This window comes from Astyanax mexicanus, chromosome 10 (genome assembly GCF_023375975.1).
Source record: "Astyanax mexicanus isolate ESR-SI-001 chromosome 10, AstMex3_surface, whole genome shotgun sequence".
NCBI classification, from domain to species: Eukaryota; Metazoa; Chordata; class Actinopteri; order Characiformes; family Acestrorhamphidae; genus Astyanax; species Astyanax mexicanus.
The window spans coordinates 1425947-1440584 of record NC_064417.1 but is presented as its reverse complement, the minus strand read 5'-3'; the positions used below and the strand labels follow the sequence as shown (position 1 = coordinate 1440584).

Sequence of the window (14638 nt, the reverse complement as noted above, 5' to 3'; positions counted from 1 at the left end):
ATATAAATAAACACAAAAAGAAGAGTTGTTGCTTCAGGATTAGGGACAAAGGACAAGTATTTGGGATATTTGGGAAAACTGTACAACTAAAAGAAAGCTCTAGTAGGCATACAGGTTTTGTTTGGGATCCTGCAGCATATTTTAATGCAGATGTTGAGGCTGGGCTTGTAGATCCTGCACACTTGTAGTTTGTGGAAGCTAGCATCTTGGCATCTGGTCCCATAAAAGCTTGATTGACGATAAACCTGCTGACTGTGCAGATCAATAAAGCATTACAATCTGGTGGAGATTCTATAAACTACGAACATTTCTCCCAAATTCCAAACAAAAATTCCAGAAAATGAGAAATGAAATAACAAAAAATATGCAGAGCTTTCAGACCTCAAATGCAAAGAAAACATGGCATCATGTTCTCCTCCACCAGTCTTACACACTGCTTTTGGATAACGTAATGCTGCTTTACTCCTGGTGCAAAAATTCAAGCAGTTCAGTTTGGTGGTTTGATGGCTTGTGATCATCCATCTTCCTCTTGATTATATTCCAGAGGTTTTCAATTTGGTAAAATCAAAGAAACTCATCATTTTTAAGTGGTCTTTTATGTAAAATTCATGTATATATCTGACTGAGACATTTCACTGCATGCTGAGGTATTGGTTTTGTCTTTTGCTTTATTTTAGGGTGTGACTGCTGCAGATCTAACAGGGCAGGGATGCTGACACACCTGCAGCCACCTGAGAGGGTTTCTAACACCATCTCTGCCCACCTGGAATCTGTATCGGCAGTCATCCAGCCCTCCAACCACTAACCTCATCTGAGCCGTGTTTGATCAGCCGAACGGCCGGCAGATATCCAAACCCTTATTTTGAAGGTACAGCACATTCCAGTGGACACTCATGCACTGCCTTTTTATAACCTGAGGATGGAGTGAACTCTGTTAATATGATTCTCTACTGCAATTTTGCAGTAAAAGAGAACAAAAAAGAAAATGTGTGGGGTACATTTACAATGTTTAGGCCACGTTCACACAGCAGGTAAATGTGACCCAAATCCTATATGCATCGGTCGGTTGTGTGTCATCTTAAATAGTAACAAATGCACAGAATCAGATATTTTTAATTCCAATCTGGGAATTGGAATGTGTAAGTTCATGCAATTTTTACTTAAAAATGACGGAAAAAATGCAGTGTGCATTTGTGATTTTGAAATAATGCTGATGAATCTTTGGACTGATATTTCTATTTTAATAGCATTTGAAGAGTCGTGTCTCAACCTGTAGTGTAAAAATTCAAAAACAAAAACAAAAAACGTGTATACACTGAGCATTTACCACACATTAGTGTTATTTTGTGCTAAATGGCAATAACATGAAAAAACGAGCTCAAGTTAAACTGAGTTAGGGGCACAAAAATGGACAGTAGGTATAGATGCCACCCTCAGATGAAGTCTGCTGGCTAATCTTGCTTTGCACTGTTAGCAGGCTAAGATGCCAGATCCTCAAATGATCTAGTGGGTGGGGCTGTGGTGGGTGTATACTTTCATTGAAATATAATGTGTCCTTTTGAAATATAAAACTATAAAACTTTATATAAAACTATAAAACATCACTGGACATCTCAGAAACTAGATCATGTAAAAAGATATAATTCTTTTATTTATTTGTTTTTAAACTATTAAGTTGCTAATTAGCCCAAATAGCAAAGAGAAATAAAAAATGCATGTCTTTAAGAGGTTAAATGGTGTAAAAAGTTTAATTATTAATTAATTGCAGCTTAGATCTGACTAATGAGTCAAATCTGTTCACATTTGAAATGCAATATCTAATGCATTTTTAAGATTGGGACTTATTTTGATGCATATCTTCCCTTTCAGAATGATACAAAATAGAGATAGAATTATTATGAAACTATCATTTACCACATTAAAACCACATGCATCTATCTGTGCAGTGGATGAGTTTTGCAGAGAGACAGAGGTATCTTCTCCAGCGATTCTCCGAGACGATTACTCACGGACGTCCCTGCAGGGAATTCGGAGGTAGAGTGTAACAAGGCTCATTTGCTCCTGATGATGCAGCGAAGGTGATGCAATGATAAGGCCGTGTGGAAGAAGGATTGCTTTCTGGTCACCAGGGGCAGCAGCTTTCTGAGCCTTGCCTTCGTCTGCTGCATTTTTGCTGCAGTGCATCAGGTCTGCTCTCTGATTGATGATCAATACTCGACGTGCGGAGCGGCGAATGTAGATTTATGATGTCTTACGGGTGAAACTCTGGTAATATGTGTCAAATTTGCGCTCTGATCAGGTAATCCTTATCAGCTGGTGTCTGTATCAGCTAAGGTAGTGCGATCTCAGGATGTTGGTGATAACGGCTCAGAGAGCTGCGGGGTCTTCATAATATTTACAGTGAGTTTGATGGGTAGGGCCGAATAAAGAGCTCTGATGACTTAAAGAACGTTCTAGACAGCCGCTGGATGAGACACACAGCGCTCAGTACATAACTCAGCAGACGTCTGTCTCAAGCTGGTCTTGGGAATCGCTTCTCTACATGGGAACCTCCAGTCTTCCAGAGAGCGTCTCAATTATAAACCACAATATTGTTCTCCAGTCTGTCGGAGGAGCAGCTCTGAGGAAAGAGAGGAGAAAAAGCTAGTCTGTTTTGAACTCACTGCATTGAACTCATTAATGCTGTACGAGATTAAATACCCATAAATAAAAGCTCCAATCTTAAACATGAGAAGAATGTGATGTATATGTTGAAAGTGTAGGGAGTTCTTTGCTTTACTTTCTGAACTAAAGCCTGTGTTTCGTTGACGGTTAGTTAATATTACAGCAGGAACTTTTCCTTTTCCACAACCTTTCCTAATTTAGTCCAGTTTTAAGTCAATTCAAGAGGCTTTTATTGTAATTGAATCACAAAGTACAAGTCCAACATGCAACAAATTGTGCAACATAGAGCTAAAACAATCAATACTATAAATGCTATAAATACAATAAATACAGCAGACACAAGATAATTTAACAGACAGAACTGTGCTTTATCGACACAATATAATCTAAAAGTTGGTGCAGAGATACCGTAATTTTCAGGCTATTGAGCACACCTGAATGTAAGCCGCACCCATTAATTTTAAAAAGAAAAAAAATTAAAATATTTGTACATTGTTCAAAAAATTAAGAGACTGAATCAATTTCTCTGATTTTGCTATTTATAGGTTTATGTTTGAGTAAAATGAAAATTGTTGTTTTATTCTATAAACTACAGACAACATTTCTCCCAAATTCCAAATAAAAATATTCTCATTTAGAGCATTTATTTACAGAAAATAATTAAAAAAAGAGAGCTTTCAGACCTCAAATGATGCAAAGAAAACAAGTTCATATTCATAAAGTTTTAAGAGTTCAGAAATCAATATTTGGTGGAATAACCCTGGTTGGTTTTTAATCACAGTTTTTTTTCATGCATCTTGGCATCATGTTCTCCTCCACCAGTCTTACACACTGCTTTTGGATAACTTTATGTTGCTTTACTCCTGGTGCAAAAATTCGAGCGGTTCAGCTTGATTTGATGGCTTGTGATCATCCATCTTCCTTTTGATGGATTTGGTTTTCAAGTTTAAAGTTTTGAAGTATTGAGGAGAAGATTAGTGATGGAAGAGAGAGATGAGATAGATGGAGAAGATTAGAAATAAAAAGGGAACGTGTTTACGGTAAGCAGCCGTAAATATTAATAGTAAAAAGATTCACTGGTAGTGAAAAAAACCTTCTCGTGCTGAAGTGTTGAAAAATGAGGCTATTCTTTTTGTCTGCATGCTTGAGTGTACTATTTTCTTGCTTTACTGTCTTCCTGTCTGGTTTCTCTCCTCATGTGCTGATTCATAACCCTCCTCACAGCCAGCGGCAGCGGCAGCGGCCGATTCAACGCGCTTATTCAGCCAAAATAGCGCTGATAAGGACCATCTCAAGCCAACGGTGTGGGATACACTGCATGAACTGTGTGCAACAACCGGCAGTCAGCGTGTTGTGTTAGGGGCTTATGGGACATCTACGATGGCTGGCATCCTGCAGAGTAAAAGGGAGGAAAAGGAGGACCATACCCATACCCATCCAGACTGAAAAAATAAGAGAGCACTTAAAAATGATGAGCTAAAGCAGCATAAAGTTATCCAAAAGCAGTGTGTAAGACTGGTGGAGGAGAACATGATGCCAATATGCACAAAAGATCTGTGATTAAAAACCACCAGGGTTATTCCACCAAATATTGATTTCTGAACTCTTAAAACTTTATATTTGCTTTATTTGAGGTCTGACAGCTCTTGATCTTTTCTGTTATTTCATTCATTTCTGCAAATAAATGCTCTCTCTATATATAATTTATATATATGTAAAAGAATTTCATAGCAGACATGCATAGAACCATAATTATTAACAAACTGCATGCAGGATGCCCATATTCAGTTAAATAAATCTAAATGCCAGTTTTTAACAGATAAGAATCCTTATTTCATATCCAAGACAGTAAGATATTTTTCCGGTTCCGATACATCAGCTCACAGATGCCCTGTGCTGTGGACATCACCCTAGGAGTGATGTGGGGAGAGAGCGCCATCTACTGTACCCACCCAGAGGGAGCAGGGCTAATTTTGCTCCCTCTGAGCGCCGGTTCTAGCCCTATGTTGCACAATTTGTTGCATGTGTGCTTTATTTCAGAGCTGTATGTTTTCTTGGCTGTGATTGGCTTTGGCATCTTCTCTTGATTCTTTTGAAAGAACCAGCGGCGCTTAGACAGCAGCGCCACCCCCCACAGTATAAGGATTTAGCTGTGGTGGCCATTAAGCAGTGTGAGAGAGGAAGATTTGCATTAAACGCCTTTAGCAACCTGTTGTTTTCACTCTTTCGCTGTCATTATGCAACAAGCACACGGGGGGCATGCTGCCATTAGCATGAGGTTAGCAGCAGTAGACGGTACACAGGAGAGAATGGCACAGAGCGACGGGCAGCTCAAAAAAAGAAGAAGAGGAAAAAGAAGGAATAAAACTCGGCGGAGCTCTGCGGTCCAGCTCTCAGCAGTCAGCAAGCCATGAGGGAAAAGCCAGCCAAAGGTGGCCGCGCTGATGAGTTGTAAACCGCAGTAGAAAATGATGGCCTCGGCATTAAAGCTGCTTTCCGAGATTCTTAATGTATTTTTGTGAGCGGGTTAGAAAAATAAACCCACCACAGCGTGGTGTTTGGCTTTCAGTGGAATTTAACAGATGCAGTAGTAGCCGCAAGAGCGGTGGCTGACCCCAGGGCCCGGTCAGAAAGACTGTGATGGGCTCTGAGTTTTAATTCTTACTCTGGGTCAAATCTGAGGCTTCAGCTAAGCCTGCTCTTTAAGCAGAAGTGTGTGGGGGTAAAAAAAATCAATGTACGCTCCTATCTGTCTTCATTATGGCAGAATTACAAGCATTGTCCTGTTGGAAAAGCACACTTCTTTCTCTGACTTAAGCAGAAATGTTGGTTATCTATACTTTACTGGAGTTTACCTTACATTTTCACACAATTATCTGTACTTTTTACTTTTTACCTACATTTTTCTACTGAATCCTTTTAAACTTTTAGTTTCTAATCACCATCAGAAGGCATGTGATTGTTTTAAATGAGTTTATCTTTTTCTTATTATTTTATGTTCTTAGTTCATTATTATTAATTTTATATTTTCTTATCATTCTTATCATTTTACTTTACGTGTACTATTATGTTTCTTTTAATTTTATAAATATTTGAGAAATTCTCTACTTTTTATGAGTCAATTTTTATGTTTTTTTGTATTTTCTATATTTTATTCATCTATATAAAATGTTGATTTAAAATTAGTATTTCTTTTTTTTTACTATTTTATTCCTTATTATTTCTTATTATTAGTTCTTAATCAATATTTTCAATCCATTTTATACTGTGAATGCTCGGCAACACTGTACAAATGAAGGTATTTATTATAACTCTATAATAACTCTGTAATTATATGCCATACTTGCTTTTCTGTAAATTGTAATGGTTTTAATGAATTGTGTTTACCTGTAATTAGTTTTCTAGTAGTTTGCTCTAAGGGAAGGGGCTACTTGTTTAAATACAACTCTAAAATAGAGGATAGGTGGAGGTAGGGTGCTATTTTACACCTGTGTTAAGGTGTAAATGTATATGTGTTTTTAATGACTGGATTTACATGATTTCAGAGTTATGGTCTGAAACGTATGATGGGAAGTCATTCATTGTTTCTTGTTTTCTTTTTTTTTATTGTGCGCTTGTAAATACCTATAGTGGGCAAAATAAGGGTGATGAAAAAAGGAGAAATTCTTTACTTCGTAATTCTCCTGTCTTTTATCTGGTGCTCTTCTTCTATTTTTTGGTAGTTCAGGTACATGCTTTATCACAAAAACCAAGTCTGTCGTGTGTTTTGGACTCCGTTCTGTGATTAATTACATGCCTTGTCCGAATGTGTGAGACTTGCATGTCTCTGGGACGACAAACGAAAGGTTGACAGATAAAAACAAAGTTAAGAAAAGTTAAATATTAAGGTCGAAATCTGAATACTGGATTATAGTCAACGCGGGGTGTAGGCGTTATTTTGTTTTCGCACATACGGGTCAGTGACTCTGGCATATTTAAACTGGCACTTCTGGGTAGATTGTTGTAACGCTGCCCGCAAGACAGGCATCAGTAGCTCTGAATACCTTCTAACAAGCAGGTATCTGACACTGCGCTTGATAAAGTGGTTAAATGACCTTATGTGTCATGATGATGATGATGCTGGAGTAATGTTAGATAAACATCATTGCTTATTTATACAGAGATATTTCTTCTCTATGACAACAGAAGAGGGATTAGCCGCGGCTCGCCGTGACATCAGGCCCTGTGATAAAGAGCGGGAATGAAAAGGTTGAGATGATGATGTCATGGTCTGTGAGTAAAGGGTGGGCAGAAAGGTGAAGATTAGATCCACACAGTGACGGGAAAAAACACCTGACCTATCATTCAGACATTCATATTAAACCATAATATTCAGTCACTCTCCTGCTATTTTGATAGCTACTATAAATCTGATCAAAAATATATATATAAGTTACGAAATATGAAATACGACCCAAAAATGAAGCAAATAACTGGATTATATCATAACTTCAGTGTAGGCAAGCGTCTGGGAAATGTTAGATAGAGAAAAGAACAGTCGGTTCATCAAACACATGTTGGGTTCAGGATTGAACACCTTTAGTGACTCAGACAGGAGACAAACTGAGACCTGATGACTGAGCTGTAGCATCTTGAAAATGTCTGAAATGTCATTGCCCTTAATCTACCTTATGCTGTTCATATACTACATGACTTTAAAAATGACTAACAAACTAAAAAGTCTGACTCTCTCATACATCTAAAGACAAGTCACATATTTTTTACTCACAGAATAAGATTTTATAAAGACTGGGGATCTTGTAGGATCATTATTAGCAACACTGCAACTGGATTATTTCTGAAAAAAATAAGACACAGCAGTGCAAAATAAAATAATTTTAAATATAATGACTTTAAAGTGCTATCTGTGTTTTTTGTGTTTTTTTTTAATATTCTTGTGGCTTCCTATAGCTCTTCTCCTATTGGTTGTTGACATTGCTCATGTCATGTCACATTTGCGTGAGCCGAGTCTCTAGACTTACGATAATATTAAACACGGTTGGTTTTATCTGAACATTTAAAAATTGTTAGGTGTAAAATATTCGTTATAATTTTTATAAAAAAGGAAAAGTACATACTTTTAACATTAAAATGTACTTAAATACATACTAAATGTACTCATTTGGAACAATTTATGCCAACCAAAGTATATTTCAATTGTAATTAAGCTACACTATATCCTATTATACAATTGAAACATTACTTTGTTCACATATTGTGAACACCTTACTGGGAAAAAAACTACACTAAAGTGCATTTTTAGCAGTATTTAATGCCACCAAATATATTTTCTTTCAACACAACGTATAATTTAATACATATTGCATAAAAATACATTTTATGAAAATACAGATAAAGTATATTTAATGTGTATTTTCATAAAGTATATTAAATTGAAAATGAAAACTTTCAGTATTCTTTACCTAATTTGAACATATTTTAATGCTTTTAAGTATACTTCCTTTAAATATATTTAATTTTTTGTTTTGTTTAAAAATGTTTAGTTCTGTGAGACTTAAGAAGTTAACCTAAACCTGAAGCATAGGTGATAAATAATGGGATTAGAGAGGAATTAAAGTTTTAGTGTCATGTTCAAATACCTTCTTAACCATTCAAATGCAAATAAAAGCTAAATATACTGTATATTAATAAATATATGAGCCCGGGCAGCAACGAGCTCTTTTACACAGTATTTTCTGTGCAGGTGGTGCAGCCAAGTAAAGCAGGGCGCGAGCGGCACCACTTCAAAAGATGGGCGGGGTCCCGCTCGCTCTGCTCCCGTGTCCCCGCCTCCAGCCAAAGGACACAGTGCAGTGCGGTCCCCGGGGTCCGGCGGCGTCTCCCCCGGCTCCGTCCTCACACTCCGGCCTCAATTTGCATAAGAACTTTCCACTTGAAGCAGTTTCTTTAAAACCTTTCCTGTTTTACAGGGTCCTTTAAAGTTTCCAGACAGAATTATTAAGGAGGGGAAAAAGCGCAGGAACAGAAAGGAGAGGCGGTTCAGGTCTCGCCGGAGCTCGCGGCTCGCTCGCTATTGTCTCGTTGGATGACTCTCCCGTCACCCCTGTACCTGGCACGCCGTTTGGACACTAAGTCAGATGGGCACCGGTTTACTGAGCTCGCCATGTCACTCTGGGCACGGCATGCTGAGTAAAGCCGGCGCACTCTCGTAAAGCTCATGCCGCTCGTTATAAGCACTTTTATGTTTGGGTTCTCACCGCCTCGCTCTGAATCTGTCATGCTCAATTTTTTTCCTCTCCGCCTGCGATTGTAACGGCCGTGTGCGTTTCTGTCTCAGCTGAAAGTGACTGTCGACTCCGCTGTAGGACCGAGTAGCAATGGAAATGGTAGAAATGCTGAATGCTTCTGTTTTAAGGACCAATCAGAGTATAATCAGAATATAACTCTTCAAAAACACTGTAGTAACAATTTGTGCAGGCATTTATTATTTTCCTATCCCCAGGAATGCATCATAGAAGGCATTACCACCCACAGTCAACAGAGCAGTGGGTGATAATGATGGTGACCAGCGGCATCTGGCTAGACTTGTCCATGCAGACATCAGACGAGTGGCTCTGACAGAAATCACATACACATTCATTGCATACATGCATTTATTTTTTTTTAGGCAGATTAGATACTTTTTTTACTGTATTATATAATATTATCTCAAAATAGTATTGATGATTTAAACTGAGAGCTTTTTTATTTCTCATTTTTTCCCATTTTCTCTCCATTTACACGGCCAATTGCCCAACCCACTCATTAGGACTTTCCCTATCACTAGTGATTCCCCAACACACCAGGAGGGTGAAGAAGACTAGCACACGCCTCCTCCGACACATGTGAAGTCAGACTTTGGCTGACTGCCGAGTAGCATTACAGCGCTAATGCTCGGAGGAAAGCACAGCGACTCGGTTCTGATACATCAGCTCACAGATGCAGCCTTGTGCTGATCCACATCACCCTAGGAGTGATGAGGGGAAAGAGAGAGCGCCATCTACTGTACTGTACCCACCCAGAGAGAGCAAGACCAACTGTGCTCTCTCAGGGCTCCGGCAGCTGATGGCAAGCTACATGAACAGGATTCAAACCAGCGATTTCCTGATCATAGAGCCCACCGCTGAACCACTCGAAGACCCAACTAAAACTAAGAGCTTTTATTGAGAAAATAAATGCTGGAGTAGCTAAATTTTCTACCTTCAACAACTTGGATGGTTGGGTAAAAAAGCAATATATGTAGTTTAGAACATGGAACCGTACATGTGTTTCAGGAGGTTAAAATACTGATATATGCCCTGAGCTAACAAAGTGTTCATCATTAAAATGCGCCAATAGTAGGATGGCCATTGGCCATGAATTTGGCCAATCAGTGGGCCCAAATCATTGCATGGGACCCAAGGCTGGAGCCTAGGGTAGCCTGTGCTTTAATACACCCCTGGCAAAAGTGGCAAAAGTCACGGGACATGTTACTCTGAGTGAGTTACTGTCGACTGCCAGTTAAAAGTTATAAATTGAGATGGTAGAAATGCTGAATGCTTCTGTTTTGGGAGGGTTAGGCCTGTTTTTCACAGAGGATCTGTAATGATGTAACATAATTGAGAGCGCAGAGGTTAGCAGTCGACACGACCTCTATGAAACACAAAGGTCATAATTAATCGTAAACGCTGGAATAACAGTTTAAAGACGGCCCAACCCAAGACGGACCAAACGCTACTAATAATGATACTCAAAGAACATCGGAAGGAAGGATGACTCTTCCCGGTCGGATCTGATAAAGCACCGCATCGTCCGCCGTCCAAAGTCAATGTTGTGACACGCCCGTTGCAAAGTGGAGCAGGAAGGACTGTCATTCATGACGCATGCCTGCAGCCGGTGCTCTCAACAGCGCTCTTAACTCTTATCACCTGACGACTCTCGCTCACTAATCCTTCTCATCAAGGATGATCTAAGCTGTTTTCCTATACACAACTACTGTCCTCGTGCCAGCTTTCTGCGGAGCTGATTAGTCTCTGTGGGAGATCGCGTCAAAACACTGACGGCTTGCTTTCTTCCTGCGGAAAGATGCGCTGAAGGACTGATCCGCTGCTGAACTCAGAACTTGGCAGAGATGGGGACGGATGGGGTCAGCGTACGCCCGGCCTGATAATAGCCTCACCGTGCACTTGTCTCCTCGGCTCCTAATAGAAAGCAGGCCCAATTAATACGAGATTCCTGCGAGTGATTAATGATATTGATTCAATTTTCCAATCCCATGTTTTTCCGCCTGCTCCAAAATGTTTCATCAGTATTGCCATGGCCAATTAGGATGATTGCTCACTGCTGGCATCAAAGGCCAGCTGAGAGAATGGGAATGAATCTCGCATTAGAGCTCCGCATACTTGGAAAGACCGGAGAACGAGTCTGATGTCTCTCATTAGCTCCTCTTGCACGTAATCAGAGGGGACGCAAGGAAAATGTCAGCTATTCAAATAATGCCTTAACGTCTGCTCGAATAAATAACTACACGGATAAAAACCCGTCGCTAACGACCGCAGGCGGGAAGCACATCTCCAAACGCTCCGGCTAAACAGGACCTCGTTATGTAAAGTCCGTGAGGAGATAGCAGGGCAGTGGGAAAGGTTAGAGCACCGAGGTGTGAAACTGATAAACTCAAAAAGGAAATGGATGGAAGATTGAACTGACAACACTCTACAATATACAGTGTGTTAAATACAAACAGCGTCCTTCACAAATCTCAGATATGCAAAATGATGTTTTGCAGAAAGACTTTTCCACATCTCCAAATTTCAGTCTTTCAATCCCTGTGGTTCCCTGTTCTGCTCCTCACAACACAGGTCTTCAGGTCTTCCAAAGCCCATTTAATAATGTAAGAACCGACCGTGGTTGTTTGAAAGCAAATGCAGGCAGGTTTTATTAATTTATTAATCCAAAACACAAGGCAAAATCATAGTCAAAAAAGTCAGAAACAGAAATAGATCACAAGGCCAAAATTGTAGTAAAAAAAAAAACGCTTGAAAAGACACTGGTGTGGCAATATCTCACAACTAGAAAACGGGAAGAGAACCCATATAAATAATGCATGTAATCAGCTGAGAGAGACAGAGTCAGCTTATTAGTACTTTGGAGAGTCTGATCTTAAAGGTGTAGGTGTGACAGATGTTGAGGTTTGGCATCATGTTCTCCTCCACCAGTTTTACACACTGCTTTTAGCCGCATAACTTTATGCCAAAAATTCAAGCAGTTCAGTTTGGTGGTTTGATGGCTGGTGATCGTCCATCTTCCTCTTGATTATAGCTGGTAAAATTAAAGAAACTCAAAATAATAATGTTTAAGTGGTCTCTTATTTTTATATGATTTCTACAACAAAAACATAATACAGAGAGATCATCAGTTTTTACTGTTTTTAAAGCTAAAACCTTACATTTAATTCTTCCTTTGCTGATTCAGAGGAGGGTAAAGAGCAGCCATGACAAACTTTCTTATATTTCTTATATATATATATATTGCTGTTTTGAGTTTTGGACTCTTTGCTTTTGCATTTTTGTTGCTTTTTTTATTTATGTAATTTTTTCTGACCATCATCACGCAGCTGTTGTGCATCAGTGCATCCTTTGGCAACTGAAGAGCTGAAGAGTTTGACCTTGGCCTGTTTCTAGTAGATCCAGGCTGAGTATGTAAGCTCAAAAATCCTCAGTACTACACGTTTACCACTTTCTGTATGAAGGTGGCAAATCATCAAAAGAAAAGTTTTGATAGTGCTTTAATAGTGGTGCAATTTGTGCAACATCTGACCAGCAGCAGCAGAAGCACTAGTGGAGAAAGAGAGGGTGTGTAGGTGGGGTATCGGTTTGATCAGTTTGCACCAAATCACGCTTTTCTGCATGGCAGTTTCTGACGACCCAACGACCCCGCGCTCATTCAGCCTCCACATCCAACGGGCTAACTGGGCTTTATCGATTTTGTAATGACATTTGTGTTCATTTCATCTCCGCAGGGTGCCCCACCCTAACTAGAACCAGATGAGGTGTAGCATGTCATACTTGGAGAAGAACCAATCACACATGACAGAACTGGGTGGGTATTTCTATACTTCTGATAAAACGGAGAGAGAAACACAAGAAAACATTTCTAAAGGGACATTCGTTTTTTTTTCTTGTTTTTTAAAGAAAGGCAGGAGGCCTGCAGAACAGCTGTTTTTCAGATTGAAAGAGCGCTCTGCTGGTAATGGAGTGATAGGCAGTGTGAAGGCCCGACTCCTGCGAGACCCGTTTTATGCTTTTGTGGGTGCTCATGGAGTATGGGAGGAGGACCGCACACACGCCCAAACACACGCCCACACACACCACTGAGCGCATGGAGAAACGCAGGACTACACTATTTTTATCAAAACGCGAAACACAACTATATCTAATATTTTATAGACAAAAGTGTAAGGATGCTTTTATCACACCTGTGGTTTGTTTCTCTGGTCCGAATCAGTTGATGAGTTCGCTTATTTGGAGCGTTTCTCCCTTAGTTTGGTTTGTTTTCACACAGGCACAAACCTAAACGCACCAAATAAATGCACCCCAACAAACCACAAAAGCATACAGCCTCCTTTGACTGGTCTGATTGGTGCGAAGCAAGAAAGTAAATACAGGAAGAAGAATCTGTGCTGCTTAAACACTTAACGCTTAAAAATTTGCAGCTGTGCTTTTAATGCAGCATGAAGCTGCAGCAGAAAATAAATAAATTAAAAAATAAAGTAAAACATTGAATGCGAAGGTGTGGTTCTAGCGTCTCATACATTGCTTTATTTCTAAAGTTTTTACATATAACCATTAGAAGATTTAACCAAAAATGGCTGAATGGCAAAATGCACAACTAGGTTCATTAGCAGTTTAGAACCAGAGAAACGCCATGAATTTAGTATAGGTGTGCAGAACATCGTCTCTAAACAGCAAAAGCTGCAAAAGCTGAGGATTGTAATGGGTTCCAGCTTCCAGTTTCAGCAAAGAACAAGAACGAGGGTTTCTAGTGGGATAAGGGTGTTAAACATGGGAGACTTTTGAGTAAAAACAAGCTGGCCTACAGGTTTGCTGCTGGTTCCATCTGCACAATACTGATGGAAGGAATTCTGTTGGGTGTTAACATTTCAGGTCTCTGAATATTTTCCAGGCACAGATTAACGGCTATTGATACCGACTAAAGAAAACCAGGATTTGAACATCATCTGAACCTGGTTAAAGCTTTGTGTCCAAGTGATGGTGAGGGACATCACAGCTTTTTTTTCACTTTCATCTATTTCCCGTACAGTCAACAGAGCTTAGTCATGCATTGGGTCGAAGTGAATTCATGATGTTCTATAGCTTCAGGAGGAGGAACAATACACTAAACTGCTGATATCTGTAAAAAAAATTGTCGACCACATTCTGTGGGAGTCAGGGGATCAATTCCCAAACTGGGTGATTGGATGCTGCGTTAAACCAAAAAGAATCCTTGGGCAAGACTCCTAACACTAGATTGGGAAACCTCTGTAACAGGAATAACCTTGTCTCCCCACACCACTCTGTATAAGATCGTCAGCTAAAATGACACAAAATTAAACTTTCTACTTTTAGTTTGTTTAGTACGAAATAGGAAAGGATGACAAAAATTGTGGTCAAGTGGAGAATTTGCACAATTTGGGTATATTCTCAGTGGGTATAAGCCTGTAGAGCTTGGGTTTCCAATCCTAGTAACATGGGATAGTCACATTTTGTATTTTTTCTACTGTAACACACCCAACGCACCACACTAGGAGCTTGTAGTTAGCATGTTAATGAGTTGAGAAAGATGAGCTTGATGAGGAAAATTCACAAAAATGTGTATATCATAGTGATCCCAAGAGCGGCACGAAGGGAAACCTACGTGACAAAGAACTACTGCATTACTCCTGGTGTCTTGATTGGCC

The 14638-nt window shown here is 39.5% G+C and overlaps 1 long non-coding RNA gene across 1 annotated transcript in view; it reads left to right on the top strand.

Moving 5' to 3' along the window:
- The window catches only part of LOC125804806 (uncharacterized), a 296742-nt gene that overhangs the window by 226304 nt on the left and 55800 nt on the right, over positions 1-14638 (top strand). The gene's annotated exons all lie outside the window — the stretch shown is intronic.